An 8,682-nucleotide genomic window follows, 5' to 3' on the forward strand; every position below is an offset into this window, starting at 1 on the left:
AGTTTGTTGTTTACTTAATGAAATTCTTTATTCTTCTGTCTTGCAAGATGGAGAACTCTTTGAATCCCAGATTGTAGGAGAAAGATTTTATCATGATCTCATCCAAAGGTCTTCAGTCCTTAGAAGCATTTCAGGTTACTTATAATAAGAATTTGTCTGGGTGGATCTTTGTCTCCAGGTGCAATTCCATAGAGGTCCACAACCCTGCAGGGACTGATCCAGACTCCAGGGTCAACAGTTTAAAAGCTAGGACATTTTTCAGTAGTCTGAGCATACAAATCACCCTCTTCTGCAAGGTTTCCTTGTGATGGTGGGATAAAATATTTGGATCCTTCAAACAGAAAATTCCTTTTCTGCATTATCTACAGGTATGTCTCAGGACACAGACATTTGAGATACAAAATATTCTGTTTTTCACAAGCTATTTATGATAACTGTTACTAGTTTTGAGATTGTTCAGTCACTTCTCTAAATGTCCTAGGTTGTATATTTTCATGATCAGCTAAGTGGAAAACATCAAGCTTACCAACTATTGCCTTTCCTAAGCATTTCTTTGTACTAGCTTGTAACTGGTGCCAATTGCCTTAAGTGTATCCTCACAGTTGCCTGGTTTTAATGAGGACTAACTCATAAAGGCCTGACATAGGCCTGTCACAGTTCTTCTACATTTTGGTATGATTGTGGCCCACTCTCAGGTGGGATCTTTTCTCTCCTGGATTCTCAGTATTTGCAAAGTCAACCCACGTTTACAAGACAGACAGAAACACAGCACAGCATGGACAGCAGCAGCATCTGTGGCAGTACATCCCGCCCCCCGCTCCTGCCAGCAGGAAACAAAACTTCTCCAGGCAGGGAGAAGGGGAAGGAAACCCTGGAGGCCACAGGTTGAAATTTGAACTGGCCAGTCGAGACGCGCCAGGTACACTGAGGTGACCCTCCTGGCCAATAGGATTAAATGACCACGGGTCAGATTCGACAGGGGTACAAACGGGGTCCCGCCAGAGGACATGTGGGGATCGGTCCTCCTGGGAGCAGCGGGTCTGCAGTCGGGGACTCCCCCTCGGGCTGGGGCATCGCCCGAGGTAACTCCTCGAGGGAGAGAGCCCTCCGCTTTTAGGGGAGTGATAATGTGCGTTTTGAGTCATCACCTTTAAATCTTGGGGATTCTTAAGTGGGCCATGTAGTATTAATTCTCTTTACATCATTGAGCCTGTGGTTTTATAAAATGTTACTGGACTTCTAACTAACTTTTGCTGAAGAATAAATCTGAGTTTTAACACCTGTTGGATTTGGTTAGTCGTCCATCCATAACATTTTAAATTGGCATAGTTGGCAGGATGGTGTTAATGGAGGAATTATTATGGAGGCGAAGCTGCAGCCCTTCTCCCCCAGGTCTGGACTGGGCAAAGGAGAAGTGGTCCGACCCGGCAGCGGTCGTGGAGAGAGTAGAACTACGCCATGGAAGTAGTCGAGATGGCAAAGGCAGTGTGTGTGCCCTCCTGGGCACCTGCTTGATTCAAGCACAGAACCGAAAGAGTGATTCTGCTAAAAGGCAAGGGGAAATAGATTGTCTGAAGGTGGAATTGGAGGAAAGGGACGTGCAGCCCCTTATTGAAACAGAAGGGCACGTGGGTCCGCACGGTGGGAGCTCCCGGGGCGCTGTTTGCATGGCCCCTTGGTTGGGACCCGAACTTGGCGAGTTGCAAGCTAAGTTTTCGCGCAAGCCGGGCAAAACCAAAACTGAGTATTTGTGGAGAGTTTCTCTAACGGGGGAGAATAGGATACTGTTGAGTGATGATGAAGCAAGAGGTTACTGGGGACTGGGAATGTTTCTGAGTGCCGGACCAGCAGCTGATCAGTCGATAACGTCCCGAGTAGCCTACTGGGCTGGGGGTGTGGACCCCAAGGAGAGCGGAGAATCTGTTACTGTCCTGGAAAAGGGACTGTCGGAGTTAACGGAGGGCAGCAGGAAGGTCCGCCCAGCCGGTTGTCAACCCCGCCCCGAGCGGTCTCGAACTCGCGGCCCTCGGGTCGGAACTACGATCCCGGAAGGGACGCTGTCTGGCGGAAGGCAGCGGCACTGGGGGCAGCCCGGGCGGTGGTGCAGGGGCAGTCCGCCGGCGGCGTCCGGGGGTGGGATTGCCGGAGGGGAAAGCTAGAGACCCAAGGGAAGGGGGGGAGGCTAGAGACCCAAGGGAAGCGCCAGCAAGCCCGTCCCCTCGGGAAGAGAAACGGGACCCTTTCGCGGCACTGCGAGAGGAACTGGAAGGGCTAAAAAACTAGGAGCTGCGGTTTGGGGTTCAGGCCGCCCAGTCCGCATGGTGAATACCTGCCAATGGTCTGCTGATAAAGAGCCTTATATACACATTCCTGTGGGCCCAGAACAGATAAGTTTAGAATTCTTAATTGATACAGGAACCCAAATTAGTGTTTCAAATGATCTACAAGCTAGTGAGCTGGGAATTAGGCCATCAAGAAAGGCTATAAACTTTAGAGGAGTAACAGGGGTGACAGAAAAATGTCCCATAGCTCGAACCCAACTTTGGCTACCGGGGGGGGGGGGAGAATGACAGCTGTGGAGGTGGCTTTAAGCCCCTATGAGGGGAAATATACTGGAATTTGATGTGCTGGCAGGCAGACAATGGTATCTACCCAATGGTAGGGTGTGGAGGTTCCGGGGCAGGGAGGCAGAGGCTATTCATGTGAGAACATTGCGAGTTGTTCCTGCACTACCGCAAGCTAAGGTAACCCGTGTCCCTCAATACCCACTTCCAACCGCGACCAAACGGGGCATTTCAGAAGTAATTAATGATCTGGAGAAAAGAGAGATCATCAGTTGCACACATTCTCCTTATAATTCTCCTGTTTGGCCAGTCCGTAAATCAGGTGAAAGGTGGCGACTAACAATTGATCATAAAAGATTGAACAGTAATACCCCACCATTAACTTCTGCCATCCCAAGTATTACCTCAGTGATTGCCCACCCTCTCTATGACTGGCTCTGAAAAAAACAGAAAATGGGATTGGACTTTGCAGCATACGGAAGCCCTTAACACTCTGAAAGATGAGCTTAAGGCTTATCAGAGACTAGGTCCATTGCACCCACGAGGTCCTTTAAGGGTGGAATGGGGATTTGCTGAACATGCCTCATACTGTGGCATGTTTCAAAAGGGACCACAGGGACCAGCCAGGCCTTTATTATTCTATTCCACTGCATTTAAAGAGATGGAGCGACGATATTCCAACTGGGAGAAGGGGACTCTTTCCCTCACTAGAGCAGTTAGAGAGGCTGAAAAGCTGCGTACTTCACAGGATGTTATAGTACAGGGTCCTTTCCCTCTCTTAAATTCAATCCTCAATGGGTCATCTCCTCCAGAGGGAGTAGCCCAAAAGGCCACAGTTAGGAAATGGTATGCATACCTAGAAAGAATAAGCCAATTGCTCCCACTAAAGGAGGGTCTGACTAAGGTTTTCAAACTACAGCAACCTGTAAACCCTGACCCAACCTTGCTGGGTCAACCATATAAACCTTCTCCGATTGAGGAGGCACCCGAATTCATGGCAGGCTCAGATGCACAGGGAGTGTGGTTCATGGATGCATCTGCCTGTTGAGTGGGATCAAAATGGCAATATAAAGCAGTGGCGTTGGAGATTGGTACTGGGAAGACAGTCGAGGAAGAGGGTTAAGGTAGTGCACAAGTAGGAGAACTACGGGCTTTATTACTGGCCGTAGAGAATGGTGCTACCATTGCCTATACTGACTCTTACGCAACCTTTAAGGGTGCTACAGAGTGGATATGTCAGTGGGAATCTAGTAAGTGGGAAGTAGGTCATGTGAAAGTGTGGAGGACAGAGGACTGGCAACGTTTCCTGGCAATAGGGAGATCCTGAACTTTAAAGGTGGGATGGGTGAAGGGACATGCTCGGGATGGGTGGAATCAGCAGGTGGACCACCTGGCCCAAATCAGGATGGTCACCAGTGAGAAGGAAGATTGGGATATACTAGCAGAATGGTTGCATATCAAACGAGGCTGCTCAGGGAAAGCAGATCTCTATTATGAATGCCGATCTCGGGGTTGGCCAGTGTCTATGAAAACCTGTGAAGCAATTCTTACAGCTTGCCCGCAATGCCGAATAAGGCTTAAAGCTAATCACCCAAACCAAGCTCTGGCCCAGCATATCAGACAAGGCAAGGCTCTCTGGAGCACGTGGCAGGTTGATTACATTGGTCTTCTGAGACCATCTCATGGGAGTGGAAAGACTCACCACATCAGTGCCTGGTGGATAATACCGGACTTCTAACCCTGTGACCCGGTTTTAAGACCGAGGCCTAGTTTGTGCTTTTTTACAGGACCATGAAGGAACGAGTCATTCCAGTCCTTTTGCTGACAGTGATGGCGGTGACAGGCATGGATGGTGAAGATCTGGATGATAATGTCATGGCAAAATGATGGACATTAATATATCGTGAGTCCTTGACCTCGCGTAAGAGCAATTTAACAATTATAGTTGGAGGTTCAGATTGGATGGGGGAGGAGGTTATACTCATGTTGTTTATAGTTGGTCACCAGGTGCAGTAAATGCTAGTTCAGTATGAAACACAAGATGTGACTATATCCTCCAACTAACCCATGGGATCACGGGGTGGATTTGGAATGGTACTACGCTATGCCCTGAAATTCCATGGGGGCAACTGTGTATGGTACTTGAGGAACATCGATAGAGCACCCTAGAACTGAGTTTACAGCTATCAACCTTAGCCAACGCTACATCTAACAATTTGGGGACTCTCAAACAATCGGTTTTAATGTATCAGTAAAATGACTATCAAAAATTGGGCTGTATTGGATTAGATGCCAAAGAAAGAGAAGGGTATATGTAAAGTTTTGAACATGTCAATCGACAACTGCTGTGTTCACTCCAAATGTGTCAATGTGGCTTCAAGACTAAATCAACAAGAGAATACGGCAAGAGACTCAGAGGCAGTTGCTTCTTGCACCAGGGACCAACTGGTTGGGAAAAGTTTTGATATATTCAGATTTTCTTTCACGGGGTTGGCGACCAGCCTTCTCTAATCTTTAATAATGCTTGTAGTTATGATTACTGTAATCTATATTGCAATAAGTTCTATCAAACGCTTGGTAGTAAAGCCTGTACTAACGGTTAAGTATACTCCTTTAAACTGTCCATACACTGAATATTCCTGTATTCGATATTCCACTTTAGTTCTAGACCAGAAGGGAACGATGGCCCACAATGAGCATCAAACTCAACCAGACTGCACCCCCTTTTAACTTTGGAGGCAAGAAGTAACTGTACCACCACTCCAAAGAAACCAATCAAATCATGACTGTGGTCACGGGGTGGATTGTGGCAGTACATCCCGCCCCCCGCTCCTGCCAGCAGGAAACAAAACTTCTCCAGGAAGGGAGAAGGGGAAGGAAACCCTGGAGGCCACAGGTTGAAATTTGAACTGGCCAGTCGAGATGCGCCAGGTACACCGAGGTGACCCTCCTGGCCAATAGGGATTAAATGACCACAGGTCAGATTTGACAGGGGTACAAACGGGGTCCCGCCAGAGGACATGCGGGGATCGGTCCTCCTGGGAGCAGCGGGTCTGCAGTCGGGGACTCCCCCTCGGGCCGGGGCACCGCCCGAGGTAACTCCTTGAGGGAGAGAGCCCTCCGCTTTTAGGGGAGTGATAATGTGCGTTTTGAGTCATCACCTTTAAATCTTGGGGATTCTTAAGTGGGCCATGTAGTATTAATTCTCTTTATATCATTGAGCCTGTGGTTTTATAAAATGTTTCTGGACTTCTAACTAACTTTTGCTGAAGAATAAATCTGAGTTTTAACACCTGTTGGATTTGGTTAGTCGTGCATCCATAACAGCATCTACCTGTGTCTATTTTGTTTCAATCTTCCTCAAAGTAGCACCTTAAACTGAACAACTGTACCCTTCTTAAGACTGTTCTCCTTCTGGCCTTCCTGAGAGCTGTAAAGTGCATGAGCTGTCTTGATGAAGTTATGATATGGCTATACGAAAGTTAAAAACGGTGATGGGGTCATGAGCTCATCTCTACAAGTCACCAAACTTCAATCAAAGGAAACAAAGCACTTACTTATATTCTTGGTACTTGTATCCTGTTACCTCTCTTGTGAAGCTTTAACAGAGAACAACTCATTAAAAAAAAAAAAAAAAAAGATGTTTTAAAAATCAGTGATGCACCATGCTTGCAAAAATAAAAATAATCCCTTTAAAACTAATTTAAAAAAAAAAATTAGATAATTTCATGCTACTTCTATCATCATCCAGACCTATAATGTTAATTATAAAATAAATATTTCTTCTTAGAAAAATCCTTTAGGGCACAGTAAAGTACTGGCAACTTTGAGATAACCACTTAAAACTTGAAATAATTATTTAAAAAATAGGAACAGATTGTACAGGCAATTCTTCCACTAAAAAAAGCAGAAGACAAAAAAAGGAAAAAATATCTATTTTTCATAAGGGAGAAGAAGAATGAGTTAAGGCATAAAGGTTAAACTGATTGACCTGTCTTTCCCAGAAGTATACTGAAATTCATGATTCAACAAAATATTTGTTGGCATCCAGAAGAGAAGATAAGAACCCATAGTCATTATCAAGAAAAAAGTCACTTGAAACCTACTTAATTTCCTTCTAAGACAGAATCAAAACTCATTGGAAAGGGGAGAAGAAATAGATGTCAGAAACTATCTAAGGTTTTTGGCACTGTCTCATGACATTCTTATGTGCAAAATAGGGAAACATAATCAAACAGGAAAAAGCGTAAACCCTGTGCAAAAGTATTTGGAACTCCAGAATGAGATAATCATTGAGGTTTGCTGTCAAAATGGAGGGATGCACGGAATGAGGTTCAGCAGATCTCAATGTGCCTTGCAATTCTCATTAGTGACTTGGGTAGCAGAATATGGAATATACTTATCAAATTTGGAGATGACATGTAACTAGGGATCCTTCAAACACAATGGAGAATACTATTCAGATTCAGAGTGACTTTGCTGAAGTGGAGAAAGGGACCAAGCAGTGCACAGTACAATAAAGACAGTGCAAGGTAGAAAACTTTGCAACAATTACCTGCAATAATACAGGCTGGAGAATGACTGGGAGTCAATTTTTTCAGAAAAAAGCACAATTATCAGGTGAACATGAGTTAACAATATCATGCTCTTGCAAGAAGGACAAACATTATAATGATGTACATAAATGGGACTGCCTATGGAAGGCATGCAAAGCAATTGTTTTGCTCCTCTTAGCACTAAATACTTAGCCTCAGTTGGAGTTCAGTGTCCACTTTCCTGGAAAGATGTGGAGTTTGGGTTGTTCAATCAGAAAACATTACCAGTTTTCCTCCCCTTTCTCCTTTCTTAAGCTTTTGTTCTCTAATTTTTATTATTTTTTTTTCCCCAGTCTGCAACTTAATAATGGACACCCTTGTTTCTTTGGCTACTTCAGGTCCCAATCCTATGCACCCACCAACCCCCCTGAGTAACAGCCCATAGCAATTCATATAATGCAGTCTCATTGATTAAAAAATTTTGTGATTCCTGCAAGATCCTTGCTCGCTCAATGCTTCGTCTGATCAGCTTCACAAGCAGGCAGTGCTTTTGCACGTGTAGCTAAGGGCTCTTTCCTCCATACTGAGCAGTCAGATTTCTTCTCTGGCTTTTAATGTATGTTAGAATATAAGTCTTTATAATTTAGGAGACTTTCAGTGGTGATATTTACAGAGAAAACCCTAGGAACACAACACAAGCAGATTTATCTCCCTTTAAATAGCTCCAGATATGGAAACCTATGCAATGAATATCTAACTGGGCAGAAGAATATTTCCTTCCTAACTGGCAAATTAATGTCACTTGTTAATCCTGGTTACAACTTGTTTAACTGAGTCTTATTTCACTGATTACTGCTAAATGAGAATTAACTATTTCTGACAGCCTAGCAATGCACTGAATCCTGTGCAACTGTCTCACTGCATTTGTTTCATCTCTTGTGGCCCCTTCTCAGACAGGTGAGAGCCTCTGACTCCCCAGCTGTGAGAGCACATACTCTTGAGCTACTGATCAGCTCCAGCAACCACCATGCTTTGGCCAATACACAGGTCATTGGAGAGGTAACTAGTGGGTCACACCAGCACCTCCAGACCTGTGAAAATATCTAAGCAGATGGGGATCTCTCCTATCAGTAAGAACCATTTCAATTCCATGTCAGCTGCCCTTGTTCTTGATCAAGTTAACACTCAACTTTACTATTGACATTTTTATTTTATTTTGTTATCATTTATATATTTTCTGGACAAGAGAGTTTTCACATTATTGGCAAGGAATTTTGGGTGAGTATCTGTTCGTGTGTTTCTCCTGACAGTAGGAATACTTTCCTTAGTTTGTCATTCAGCATTTAATAATTTTCCCCTTAAATTCTGAGTTTCTTGAAATGGGCTGAAATCTAAAAATATTTCTGGCAGAAACAGTTACACCAGACATCTTAATTATTATGTTTCCAAGGGAATGACAGCCTGTGTAAGGGAAGTTGACATGTCTCCCTGCAGCTATGTGCTTTTTATATTGGAACTTGAGGCTATTATAAATTACCTAGGAATGAGACAAGCATGAACAAGTTACATCAGATTTACACCAG

The 8,682-nt window shown here is 44.5% G+C and overlaps 1 long non-coding RNA gene across 1 annotated transcript; it reads left to right on the forward strand.

Annotated features, from left to right (window-relative positions):
* Positions 1-3,613: 3,613 nt before the first annotated feature.
* On the forward strand, positions 3,614-5,167 carry LOC138685603 (uncharacterized). The gene is made up of 2 exons (XR_011324900.1): positions 3,614-4,571; positions 4,606-5,167. It is a non-coding gene; the product is annotated as an uncharacterized lncRNA (long non-coding RNA).
* Positions 5,168-8,682: the final 3,515 nt, after the last annotated feature.

Source organism: Haliaeetus albicilla, chromosome 6 (genome assembly GCF_947461875.1).
Source record: "Haliaeetus albicilla chromosome 6, bHalAlb1.1, whole genome shotgun sequence".
Taxonomy (NCBI): domain Eukaryota; kingdom Metazoa; phylum Chordata; class Aves; order Accipitriformes; family Accipitridae; genus Haliaeetus; species Haliaeetus albicilla.